The sequence below is a fragment of the Cyclopterus lumpus genome, chromosome 14, assembly GCF_009769545.1.
Source record: "Cyclopterus lumpus isolate fCycLum1 chromosome 14, fCycLum1.pri, whole genome shotgun sequence".
NCBI classification, from domain to species: Eukaryota; Metazoa; Chordata; class Actinopteri; order Perciformes; family Cyclopteridae; genus Cyclopterus; species Cyclopterus lumpus.
The window spans coordinates 16,678,742-16,693,645 of NC_046979.1; positions in this window are offsets into that span (position 1 = coordinate 16,678,742).

Genomic DNA, 14,904 nt, shown 5'->3' on the forward strand with positions numbered 1-14,904 from the left:
CAGCTTTAATGATGAGAATTTCAAACTTTCACCTGATCAAATGTTGCAAAATCCTAATTGGCGAATGCAAGTGCGTGACAACACCTTTTTTTAGTCACACCGACGTCAAACCAAATACAAAAAACAAATACAAAATGTAAAAAGAACTGTTCAAACCGTAGTGATACATTTTGTGTTTATGGCGGAGCCATCACTTATAGCAAGACGGTTATTGAGAAAATGTTTTCAGAGACTTTTAGCATCCCTCAACTTTCCAGGTGGTGGAAAGGTGGACACTACAGGCCTCTGTCCATGGTGCTGAAACATTCACCGTGTCATCATTGCATGGATCATTCCATTGGCTGCAGCCGTACCATTGTTTGGCTGGTAACATTTTTATCTTGTGAATCTGCGTTTATGTGTCATTGGGCAAAAAGTGGTCCTGGACACACCTGTAGTCGTACAACTACGAAATACAACCACCGTTTTGAACACTTTGCTGCAGGCGTTTATATGTCTGTGGACAGGTGTTGTCAGTGCGATAACATCACAACCGTGTGAAATGCAGTCATGGAACACTCCAGGAGTGTACGTGAGATCGATATGAAGGCCGAGATCAAAGATGGCTGTGGTCCGAGCAGCCTGCTGCAGGACAATTTGGAGTCAGTGCTGACTGACCGTCTGGTTATTCATACTTTCAGATGAATGACAGGTGTCCTACAACAGTGCCAACATTATCAACGTGAACTTTCTCTGATGATCTCGGTAGATTGTTATCATGCATGAACAGTATGTAAAATAGCATGCAACATGTTTCACAACAGAAATGAATCAAATTAACCCATGTGTGAAGGAATTAGCGAGAATACATATTCACAAGCAATGCGCAAGTACTTAAACATACTGATGTAGCTTCCTGCCCCCTGAGTGTCAATGCGATACAGCGTTCAAAGACGAGAGCCCTGTCTCTCCACAACACTCTTTGTACAGCATCGCATGTCCTCTTCTCAGATAAGGACGCTGGGTAGCGGGAATGTTATGTGCTATTTGTATTCATCAGGGTGTGCACCTTCCCCTCACCCAGTGCCCCCACTCTCCCAAACACCAACGTGCTTCCATCTAATGCCACAGTGCACTGCTCTGACCCCAGCATGCTCACACAGACACTGTGGCAATACTATCATGTAAATGAAGTCAGGCTCATTTTTAAGTGCCTTTGGGAGATCACTGGTTTATCAGAAACATGCCTGCCAGAGCAGCTCAGCATTGTCCATTCACACCAGTGCACAGAGAGCGTGTCACAGCCCCAAAGGTCAACGTCATGTGTTGCAGCGGCTGTATACAAAAAAAAAAAGTAATTCAGGCTGTTATCGTATTGTTGCCGTGCTTAAAAGGTCTATTTTCTAATTCTTAATAACAACAAAAGGACAATATTTGCATATCAAATCCTGCATATGTGTATGCTGTTTTAAAGGAATGTAGTAACTCACATCCCCATGCTCACCTTTGACGTTCCTCAACAACAACCCTTACAATGACACTTGTGTTGGAAGATCATATACAGTTCATATAGGGGTAGTATTAGAAAGGAAAAACAAATAGATTTGGAAAAACAAATCAGCACCAGATTATTTATGGAATTGAATCCAGCTCAATATCTGCACCATCCTAATATACCAAACAGTGCATGACATTGACAGCAGCGTACTCTCTCGGTTATTCTTACGCCCGCAGAGCTCGCCATCAAAACATAATTAAATTATGAACTGATACACATCGGGCTCGTCACGCTTGTTTGTTTATCCATTATTAGAGGCAGAGAGCCTCCATACTGTGAATAAGAAACAGGGCCGACTCGAGTGCTGTAAGAGCCTCACAAGGGCAGACCAATTAATCTAAACCATGGTTTTATTAACTGCTGTGGATGAAAATGCCCAAATAATTGCACAGAGCAGGTTGTGTATGGGTGTACCTTCAGCCAGCCCGTAGTGATACGCTGCCAACATTAACGCAGAGTGATTTCTAAAAGAATCTTACAAAAATGTCAACCCACTTCCATGTAAATGAAACCCCAGCTGCTTTGCTTAACTTCATTTCATGGCCGATTAAGTGCTGAAGAATATTTCTTCAAGTTAAAATACACGGAAATAACAAACTGACCCTTTAGACTTTAACCCTAAAGTCGCTTAAAAAATGACCTTTTTCAAGACTGTTGACATCACTCTTGCAACAATCCATTTCCCTGTTGCTGGCTTTTGTTCACCTGCTGGTCTCCTGCTTCTATCAGAAGCTAAACACTCGCCCTACTTTCACTTTACACTCACGTAATTGAAGCAACGTTGTGTTTTGAGTTTGAAACGTAATGCTCGCTGAGCGACAATTCAGCCAGGACCTTTCTTTGACGACTAATTCAAGTTATAATGGCGAATCTTGTCGTTCCCATTTAATATACTGTGTCTAAAAAAAAAAATAAAATGCCATAATTGTAGTTGTTAGAGCAAATTATGACACTTGTGGGTAAACGTTCAGTAAACTGCCATTAGAGGTTAGGAGGTTTCTGTGCACTGTAAAAAAGCCCAGAGAGCAGGTGGAGAGGCAACAGGCTTTAGACACCACAATCTGCCATAATAACACCCCCCTCCCCCCCCTTCTCCTGTGTGATTGAAGTACTCTGACAGTTTCAGCACTTACATGGTCCACTTATCTTCTTATCTATTTCAGGCACTTTATTTGTGTGTTTAAACTGTGCTGTACAGTACAATGAATGTTTTTTTTTAATCACCTGCCCATTTATATTCTAACATCACCAGTACCAGGCTGTTTAAAACTTCATTTTGTATATTTTGTTAGTGCGGCACACACTTTGCTACCTTAAAATGCCACCTGATAGAAATACTTGTTAGATGTAACACACAGACATAAGAGTGGTGTGTATCTTTTCATCTAACTCGAGGCCACACAGTGTATAAGTGCATTTGCCAAAAATGCCGAATGATTTCCTTTAACACAACGCACTAAGCTGACATGTTCTGGGTGAATCTCATGCTGTTGAATTTCTCCTTAATTGACAGTAAGAGCTCTTCATTTTAAGAGTCTTCCATTTCTGAGGTCACTCCTCTCAGATATGGAACAATTAGGACAATTAGACAAGTAAAGTGGCACTCTGTCGTCAGTGAGAAAAAGGTGTCATGTGACCCCCGAGCTGATTACCGCCTCCACTTCACACTCCAGCCATAATGAGAGTGGAGTGCACGGCTTGCTGACGTTATGAACTGTAACCGGACTTCTGATGCACTGGTATTCATTACTGGATGTCCTTTGATGTGATAATGATCTACTTATGTGTGACACATAAACACTTCTAAATCATCACACAAAATGAGTGGATATGGATCTGTTGAGGAACATTTCCAAAGCATTGCTCAGTGCTGCTTTCGCTGGTGTAAATTTTAGTGATGATACAAAAAAAAATAACTCTCATTAACTGGATCATCTTTTTCCACATTACATCAATATTATTGCATGTTGATGATATTATGATACTGTGCATCATGGCTTTATTTGTGTTCACGAGCGGGACATATTATTATTGTGCTACTTTAATCTTTCTGAAGACTATATACTGTATATATTGTAGCTTGCGTGTTCTAATATCACTACATGATTAATCTCCAGCCTTGACCTCTTCTGCTTCTTGTGTGTCAGACACAGACCTGAGGAATCACAAGAAGCACTTGCCTGGTTGATAACATCTTTTTCCCCATTTTGCAACAGAGACAGTGTGCGTTTTTCCACACAAAATCTCAGAAAAACAAAATTAAAATAGTTTTTCGAAGAGATGAAAGCGATATTTGTCCAGTCTCTTTATGAGTAATGCACTATATACAGTACCACACACATTATGTCTAATGCATCCTGAAAGTTGCAGCAACAAGTCTTCATGATGCTATATGATGGCAGGGTTGACAGGGTTGGTTTACTTAAAGCCTGGAATCAGTACGCACAGTTTTAGTGATTACTATTTCAGTGATTGCTATGTAAAACAATAAGCGTTGAGAAGCAAATATCCTCAGGCTTGTGTGCTTGTTTAAGAAAACATATCATGCTAGTATATCCCGTCCCTGACGCTTCACTCATCTTGATGCACTCCCTGCAGCACCAATTCAGTCCCACAACAGGGTTCTGGTTACGCAAATAATCCACTCTTCCGTCATGACAATATTTATAGCAAGATATTTAATAACTCTAGCTAATCATCAAGCAAAAGAGAGCCTAATTAGGTTATCTTGGACAGTGTGGAGATCTGGGCTGTGAAACCAAAGGCCAATAAAGGCACTTTGAGTGAAGGATCTTTGGAGATGCTCATGTTTTATCATTAGGGAAATACAGTCCATTATCAAAAGCCTAGAACACTGCAATTAACCCTGCGATCATTTATTTAGGCACTATCTGTATCGGCCTCATGAAGCACTTAACCCCCACATATGTAGTTAAGTCTGGGCATCATTAAGTACAGGCTTGTCAGGAATCTAATCTGGCTCATCTTCTCGGCCTCCACTTTTCCACAGTCCTTATACGGTTTATCACCACAAGTTGAATTAATAACCTTTAATCTCAATAGTTATACCAGTGTGATCACGGACCAACAATCCATCCAAGTCTTTATGAAACCATCCATCCGTTGTCTATACCAGTTTATCCAGTGCAGTGCCGTGAGTGGCCCCAGCTCATTAGGCAAGATGCGTTCACCCAGTAAGAAATAGAAGATTAAGATTTAAGATTTTTATAGAAAACAATAAGTGTAATATAAAAAAAAAATGTTATCATATTTTGAAGCATGAGATGTCCAGCAGTTGGCAGAAATGAGTGTTGTCTCTCCAAAATAGAGTCAAACTAGTTATACCCTTATTTAAACAGAAAACCAGCAACGGAAATATCACAACACTTCTTTGACAGTACATTGTAGATGTGTGAGATATTAATGCATTTCTAATGAAACATTTTTGTAGAATAAAGAATCACATTCTTTCAATGGAAATACCCCACAGCTTTTCTTCAAATATCCTCAGCATTGAAACATAAAATGACTAATTATAGTATAATTTGAAAATACATTTGCTGGTAGGTGATTAATCAAGACACTTGTAAAATATAGTCCCGTAGTGCCTCCTGGTTAACATATTAAAGAACATATTAAATTTTAATGTTTAATTATAAAAACGATCTGACATTAAATATGTATGACTTCTAATGATTCCGGTGGTGATTTTGATTCTTATTTGTGGACGGCATGGTGCCTCTAAAGCTGCCTTTGAAAAACAACAGTTTTAGTTGACGATTACATCTTTTTAATATCTGTGAAACTATACCTCATTTTGGCAAATAGATGGTCCTTTAATCAAAATCATCCTTTCCAACTGTCCGACATGTACTGAATTTTTGTCTTTGTTGCCGTTAAACAATCCTTGCCTCAGCGTGGCCACAGTCCAGGTGCACAGCAGCGGGTACTCTAATGGTTTAAATGTAGCGCACTTGATAAATGAACTTGAACTTCAAACCAACAACAGGGTCATTAATGTTTAAATACCTGCTCAGCTCAGTCAGAGTTAAAGCGATCCGTCCTCTTTGTTCGTATTTGTTCATCACCTGCTGTTAGGCACTGCTTATCAACATTGGGCTTTATGAGATGGTTTGGTTGAAACCAACTTATAAATATATTCATATCTATTCATATATATATATGTATATGTATACATATACATACTGTATATATATATAGTCACATATACATATATATATATATATATATATATATATATATATATATATATATATATATATATATATATATATATATATGAATATATAGCCACTTTCATGTACTGGAATCTGGGTCCATGTAGTTTAGCACAAATATTTATTTGGTTTTGGAAGCTGAGCAAAATGAAAAGATTTAAAGCGCTTGCACAATTGCTTTATTTTGTCATCTTTCTTTTGATGAGTCTCCCAGTGGCTCCAGCTGAAAATACAAAGAAAACAGCAGCGTGTTGGTTACCCCTCTTTGTATCCCATGCATCTAAATTAAGCCGTGTAAAAACAAACTTTACCTGGCATCCCACAAATTCCAAATCAGTAATGTTTGATAATGATTATGCATCACTGTGCTGAGCCGAAATGTGGGAAGGAGGAGCGGAGTGAGACCGAAATCGATATGAGCAGCGCATTCTTCCCCTCCACGGCGGAAAGGGGATCTATTATGGAGAAATCATGATTTATGTCAATGCTATGGGAGGGATGTCAGGTTGAGCAAGGGATGGAGGTAAGAGCCAATAATGATAAATGCCCCCCATTCACATGCCCACCCCCACACACACACACCCCTCCCCCAGTACACTCCACTGTGACCAGAGGTGAGGCTCCTCAGCGTTCGCCTTCTCTCCATCCCTCGACTGTGTTGGTTCTCTTCAGCATTTGCACCAAAACATCCTCATCCAGTCTCGCGTTTCCACACTCTCTCTCTCTCTCTCTCTCTCTCTCGCTATCCGTGCTTTTCTCCGCCTCTTATCAGACATGGCTCTTCTTCTCGGTTGTGCCCATCTGCTGTTGTCTAATCCATGTGATCTGTCTATATGGAGACCAGTGCTGCTCATGATGGATTCCAATGATCCAGCGCTTTAGGGAACAAGGAGCGAGGCAGTCACCTTTAAGCTGTGGCTGAGCAATCCGTCTTTGTCAGGCATCCCTCCATACATGCGACATGGGCCAGACAGTGAACAAGAGGAAGAGGAGGAGATGAAGAAGAGCAATGGCCACCAGAGTGTGCAGGAGAACATCAAATATAGTAGATTGGAAATTAAAATTTAAACCGTGTTCAAATAATATCATCTACAATTCTACAATCTACTATATCATCTACAATTCATTGTTTGGATTGAAATAAATATAGACTTATATTGTATTATGACAGTGAGTAGACAGCAACATGTTGGATTGTATAAATCGGTGGGCTTGACATTTCATTGCGTTTTTAATGATTTCATTTTAGTTTAATTAGTATTGAGTTCTGCATCAATACAATCTGACGGCTTCATGCACGACGCACTGAATTGGTCGTCAATGAGAATTAGAGTTGAACTAAACACGGTGTTGTCATTTATTAACACATATCATCAATAGTGCCGTTACACTGGAGTGGGGTACATCTTTCAGATTTCAAAGTACCTGTAAGCCGGTAACTGGAGGACTGCAGGTGTTAGTGAGTGATCTCCACCCCCCCACCCACTCTCCCCACCCCTCCACTCCCAGGTCTCCTCCCCACCATTGCTGCTCAATAGGAATGAGCAGGTAAAGTCAATGGATGGACAAATGAATGAGAGCACAGTTGTATCTTAAAGCTGCTTGTGCTTTCACCAGAATAACTGCTTTGCACACATTCAGCAGGTGTCTGTTGTGGGTGTGTGATAGGGTCCTTTTCAATGCATGGTAACAGGAGGGCAAGAGGCACCTAGTGTGTAATTGATGGAGACAGATAGCAGTCCGATGTGATTAGTTCCGGCAAGGCAAGCAGTCCATCGGCCGCCTGGCTGATGGAAAAACAACAGACAAGTGCAAAAGCAGCAGTGGAAGAAGCTAGCAGGGCGAACAGTCTGCACATCACACACAGCATGGTCCATCTCGCCCTGGATTACTGAGATGTAAGGTCTTAATTTAGGTCTCTTATGAAATCAATTAGGTCACCTAAAAAGCACACAAAGGCTTCAGGAACGAGACTGCTCGTTGAGCAGAAGGAGCATATTTTTTACCTAATATTGACTGTACGTTAATTTACATTAGTTTGCATCTGCCATATATTCTATATATAAATATAAAGCATATTAGGCCTATGCTTTATATTGACTTTGGAAGTTTGACCTCCTATAACACCCATCCAAATATGCAAATAACCTGCTTTTCTATATTTAGATAACCACATTTCAGTTTTCACAACTATGAATTTACATGTAAAAACTCCCCAGTTCATTGGCAAATAGCTGACATAAAATCTACTTAATATGCTGAGGTGCATGAGTAAATAAGACCGCCCCGGCTACCCGCCCGCTCTCCATATTTACTATGTGGCACACAGATACCTCCCTGCTCTTATAAGCTTTGAGCAAACAGAATTGTCTGCTGCAGATTTACATATAGGATGGGTAAGATACAATATCCAAATGCACCTGTGTTAAAAGTCCATAGGTGAATTAGCTATTACCGTTCATATAATAGAAACAAATTATCAATGTACATTTTCTTTACTTACACTCTGCAAAAAAAATGCTCTGACTCATACCTGCACATTTTAAAAACCAGCAATTAAACAGTGTTGCTGAAAGACCTCAAGTGCTGAACAATATTACATTACATTTAGCTGACGCTTTGATCCAACGCGAATTACAATAAGTGCATTCAACCATGAGAGTACAAACTCAGAACTACAAGAATCAAGAAAGCCAAACTACAAAGCAGTAAGTTCCATTTAAGTGCTACATGTCATATCAAACTATCTATAAAGTATTAGCTAGTAAGTATGTTACCTAGTTTGTATATTCCTTACGGTATAATATATATATATATATATATATATATATATATATATATATATAGCTACAGTTTTAGGATAAAGCTAAACAAATAGTCTTATTAGATTATAGTAAGCAATTAGAGTTTAATATGCCGTAAAGATTAGCATTGTAAGTTCTATGTAGTCTGGTGTAAGGCTGAACAATGGCGGAGTTACTGGTGCACAAACAGCTGACAGAATGTCTCTGCTGAGCAGGAACATGATCTAAATACTAATCAAACATCATTTACAGCTGGCTTTATTTGAGGCTCCTGAGAGACTGTCCCATCCCGCTTCTTCGCCATGGTAACCAGGGATTCATTTCAGAGGTGTCATGCTGCATTATCATCTCACCGGCTCATCCGCTCCCCTCCGCCCTCTGGCTCGCTCGCTTTTGTCCCCCCCCCCCCCCCTCTGTTCAGACCCTTCAATCTCAAACCTGCCCAGCATCCTGGAAGGAAAACATCTCCTATCTTGCTCTAGCTCAGATAATACACCGGTGTGATCTCTCTGCCTTACACACACACACCAACACACACACACACACACACACACACACACGCAGGAGCACATGCATACAGAGTATACACTTTTTTGTGTGCATACAAAACCACAATTGCTTGAGCAGCTACACATATCCAACCATCATGGCGCACATTCAAACATACCAACATGAAACGTTGCCGACACATTTGAGTATGCCTGTAAGGTGCGTATGCAGGTCGTGCTGAACTTCTGAACAGCTGTTTCACTTTTCCACAAACACACTTGTAGATGGCCCCGAACTGCCATGCGGGGCCCAACGGTCGGCTCAGTGTCTCGCCAAAGGACATCTCCACACGTGGACAGGAGGAGCCGGGGATCTAACCAACCTGTCAAGCCCCCTGATACCTTGTCAGCCCACGCTATGTTTTTTTGTCGCCGCTTCTCAACCCACCTCTATGATCATCATTCATCCCTATACCCAGGCTTCTACGCATGCATTCATCCTCTCATTCCCTCCACGGAATTGTGTGCACACTGCAAAAAAAGGCTGACGTCTGCGAAACAGAGTTCCTGAGACATTTTCCTTTGCAGAGGTTTCCACATGGCGAGACCAGTCCAACAACGTCCTGCTTTATTCATCCTCACACTCATGTATCCTCCCTCGGCATCCATTCATCTTCAACACCGATGAAACCTTTACAACATGTACCCTTTAATCGTGAAGTGGCGTATCTTCGCCAGTGAACAAATCACTTCCACTTTACACCAGAACATACCAGAAGCGTGTTCCCTTTGCTGCATCCCGCTGGTCAAAAATATTTCTGTCTGCAAGGTAGTAAAGAAGCGGTGAAGACGATCCATGACAGGAGCCATGCAAAGCCAAAGCTGCACCGAAATGGAAGATACATCACGTCCTGCAAGCGTAGAGATGCGTAGAGATGTTTCACTTGCTCAATAACTTGTGCAGAGAAATTCTAGCCTCGTACACATCCTTTTCAGTTAATTACATGTTTATTTTTTAAGAATGTCTGAGAACGTCTTAAAGCATACACAATATGCACACAAAGGTTGTTAAATACAATGATAATCTTCTTGCCCTATGGCAAGAAATAAAAATGTAATTCGTCCATTTAGACAAAATCACGGGAATCAAGATAATCCTCTGAAACAGTCCTTCCAAAGCACATTTTTTACTTCTCACAATACTTCAGTTTTGAACGTCTAGTCCTACTTTGAATTTAAAAATTAATCCACATATATACAAGAGATGAACAATTTCTTTCTTTCTCTCTCTAATATCAGCCTTGCCAGTAGCCAGTCCAGAGATTTGAGATAAAGATAATTCAAGCACTTCTTTGTTTACATGAGTCTCAGTGATCCGAGGGCATTAGGGAAGCCCTGACCCCCTACATATGCTGGGGACTGAGATTTGGCATCTTGCCACGTCAAGCACCACCAGAGGCGTGCAGAGGGGTTTACCCTTTGTTTTGAGCAAAATGGCTTCCTGAGGCTGCAGTTTGTACTGACAAAGACAGTGAGCCCTGTCTGTGCGATATGACATGGCTGCCTGCCTCATGAGCCATCAGCTCCCCGGGGACTGTAGCAAACACAGTACAGTAACATACTGGAGCATTTTCCATGAGCAATGAAGGGATGAAGTAAGAAGAAATAAACAATTTCTTATTGACTCTCGAGAGAAATCCCTTCAATTCTTGTCTTTCATCCTCGGACACAATATTACACTTGATATTGACGACGTTGAAACGGAGACATATCCCACTGAGTTGCAGCAAACTTTAAATCTTTATTCTAATTATTCAATGTCGGATTATTTTACCTCTATACATTAGCCCCTCAGTCATTGTTATGCAACAATAAAGCGTTGGATAAAAAAGCTTATTGCATGGAAGTTGTTCCGTGCAATAAATCTGTTCCAAGTATAATGAAAGAGCCACTCGAGGTCTGTAACAAGCACAGGTACTTAATTTCAAACACAAGCCTGCTAGAAAAAAGAAAAAAGTGTACTGGCTCATATGCTGTATAAACTCATATGCTGTATAAACTCATATGCTGTATAAACTCATATGCTGTATAAATCATATGCTGTATAAACTCATATGCTGTATAAACTCATATGCTGTATAAATCATATGCTGTATAAACTCATATGCTGTATGAACTCATATGCTGTATAAACTCATATGCTGTATAAATCATATGCTGTATAAACTCATATGCTGTATAAATCATATGCTGTATAAACTCATATGCTGTATAAACTCATATGCTGTATAAATCATATGCTGTATAAACTCATATGCTGTATAAACTCATATGCTGTATGAACTCATATGCTGTATAAACTCATATGCTGTATACGCTCATATGCTGTATAAACTCATATGCTGTATGAACTCATATGCTGTATAAACTCATATGCTGTATAAATCATATGCTGTATAAACTCATATGCTGTATGAACTCATATGCTGTATACGCTCATATGCTGTATACACTCATATGCTGTATATGCTCATATGCTGTATACGTTCATATGCTGTATGAACTCATATGCTGTATAAACTCATATGCTGTATACGCTCATATGCTGTATAAATCATATGCTGTATAAACTCATATGCTGTATACGCTCATATGCTGTATAAACTCATATGCTGTATACGCTCATATGCTGTATAAACTCATATGCTGTATAAACTCATATGCTGTATAAACTCATATGCTGTATACGCTCATATGCTGTATAAACTCATATGCTGTATACGCTCATATGCTGTATACGCTCATATGCTGTATAAACTCATATGCTGTATAAACTCATATGCTGTATAAACTCATATGCTGTATAAACTTATATGCTGTATAAACTCATATGCTGTATAAACTCATATGCTGTATACGCTCATATGCTGTATAAATCATATGCTGTATAAACTCATATGCTGTATAAACTCATATGCTGTATACGCTCATATGCTGTATAAATCATATGCTGTATAAACTCATATGCTGTATAAACTCATATGCTGTATACGCTCATATGCTGTATACGCTCATATGCTGTATACGCTCATATGCTGTATAAACTCATATGCTGTATACGCTCATATGCTGTATAAACTCATATGCTGTATACGCTCATATGCTGTATACGTTCATATGCTGTATAAACTCATATGCTGTATAAACTCATATGCTGTATACGCTCATATGCTGTATAAACTCATATGCTGTATACGCTCATATGCTGTATACGCTCATATGCTGTATAAACTCATATGCTGTATAAACTCATATGCTGTATAAACTCATATGCTGTATAAACTTATATGCTGTATAAACTCATATGCTGTATAAACTCATATGCTGTATACGCTCATATGCTGTATAAATCATATGCTGTATAAACTCATATGCTGTATAAACTCATATGCTGTATAAACTCATATGCTGTATACGCTCATATGCTGTATAAATCATATGCTGTATAAACTCATATGCTGTATAAACTCATATGCTGTATAAACTCATATGCTGTATACGCTCATATGCTGTATACGCTCATATGCTGTATAAACTCATATGCTGTATACGCTCATATGCTGTATACGCTCATATGCTGTATAAACTCATATGCTGTATACGCTCATATGCTGTATAAACTCATATGCTGTATACGCTCATATGCTGTATACGTTCATATGCTGTATAAACTCATATGCTGTATAAACTCATATGCTGTATACGCTCATATGCTGTATAAACTCATATGCTGTATACGCTCATATGCTGTATACGCTCATATGCTGTATAAACTCATATGCTGTATAAACTCATATGCTGTATAAACTCATATGCTGTATAAACTTATATGCTGTATAAACTCATATGCTGTATAAACTCATATGCTGTATACGCTCATATGCTGTATAAATCATATGCTGTATAAACTCATATGCTGTATAAACTCATATGCTGTATAAACTCATATGCTGTATACGCTCATATGCTGTATAAATCATATGCTGTATAAACTCATATGCTGTATAAACTCATATGCTGTATAAACTCATATGCTGTATACGCTCATATGCTGTATACGCTCATATGCTGTATAAACTCATATGCTGTATACGCTCATATGCTGTATACGCTCATATGCTGTATACGCTCATATGCTGTATAAATCATATGCTGTATAAACTCATATGCTGTATAAACTCATATGCTGTAGGTCTACGTGAACAAAGGTCAGGCGTGCGAGGGTCACAGCCTTAGAGTAGCAACCAACCTTCATTTCTCCTGCACAGTCTGAGGCTACCTTAAATGAGAGGCAGCTTTAACCTGTCCAGGTTCCATTACTGAGTTGATATGTCTGCTGCTATACTGTTTTAATGGCACATTAATCAGATGAATAGAATCATGCTTTAGGGAGGGAGATCGTTGCTGTCAATCTCGGCTAAAAACACAGAGGGGGGAAGAAAAATGAAGGAAGCCTCGGGGTGAACCATCAAAGCACTGATAGATCAGATTAAACTTCAAATATAAGACTGAAACAGACCGACCAGGGAAATATTCACATTGTTTTCAGAAAAAGTGTTTTAAAAAAAGGATCAAAGAAAGATTTTGTTGATGCAGTAAAAGGGAAAAGCTGGTAAAACAATCATTGGAGAACAACAAATATTAACCGACAAACCACTTTATTGTCCTTCTATAAATATGTTCGCTCAAATGTTTTTACGACGCCTACAATGTTGCTGTATTTTCCTAACTGCCACAACTCAATTGTACACAAGAGCTCTTTGGATGGGTCATTACATTAAACCATCTCTCCTAATATGCATCCCACAGCCCCATGGAAGCGTACTGTACGCCCTGGGGCCGCCGACACAGAGTGGGAGTTTTAATGGCCTGCAGTATTAGTGGGTTAATTGCCATGTCCTGGTCTCCGCTGGATTGGGAGCAGGGCGTTTTAGTTTAATTTTGAACAATCCTGTCCTGTAAAACCCTGACACCAAGCAGTCCGGCTCTGGTGCATGATGGGAGTATTAAGTGTTGAGATGGTCTTCATGATGCGCCTGAGGAAGCTCACCCTCCTCTGGACAGTGATGTCGGTAGTAGACTGCCACCTGCTGGCCCCGTAATGAAACTAAACCCTCTCCGATAACAATAGACTAATGTGTTTTTAATCCTGCAAAAAACATGGAAAGTTATTGTATACTTTTATCAGTTTTTTTATTTTTCTTTTGTTTTGGACATTCTTCCTGTTAATCATAAAACCATGAATCTTCCCAGTCGTGGTGTTTTATTTTTCTTAGGTCTCCATGTTTGTATAGTTATACATGCTATCAGGTGAGTTTCATATTCAACTGAACGTTGAGTGATGAGATATTTGTATATTGATTGGCTGCATTCATTTAATGGTAATTATGTTTGCGCCTAATGCAATTGACACGCAGTTCATAAATATTTTTTCTCAATTTAAATCTCAAAGAAACAAAAAAAAGCACACAAAAAAAGGGTTTAAATCCCGGCAGACTACCTTGAAGCAATCAATGTTGTATTTTTCTATTGGTATGGATTTCTTCATTTCTGTGATAGCAGACGTTGAGTCAGTGTGTCGGTGGTTAACGTGAACAAAGAGAAAAAGCTGACACACAAGCAGATCCTCAGTTGTGGCCCTTTTTCCTCAACCTTGACTGACTGCACATAGGACATTTGCATTTTAATGGCTCAAACTGCTCGTTGCCCCCTGCATCAGAGTGAAAGCTCAGCCGAAATCACGGGTGACTGCCCACAAACGGCACACCGAGACGAGC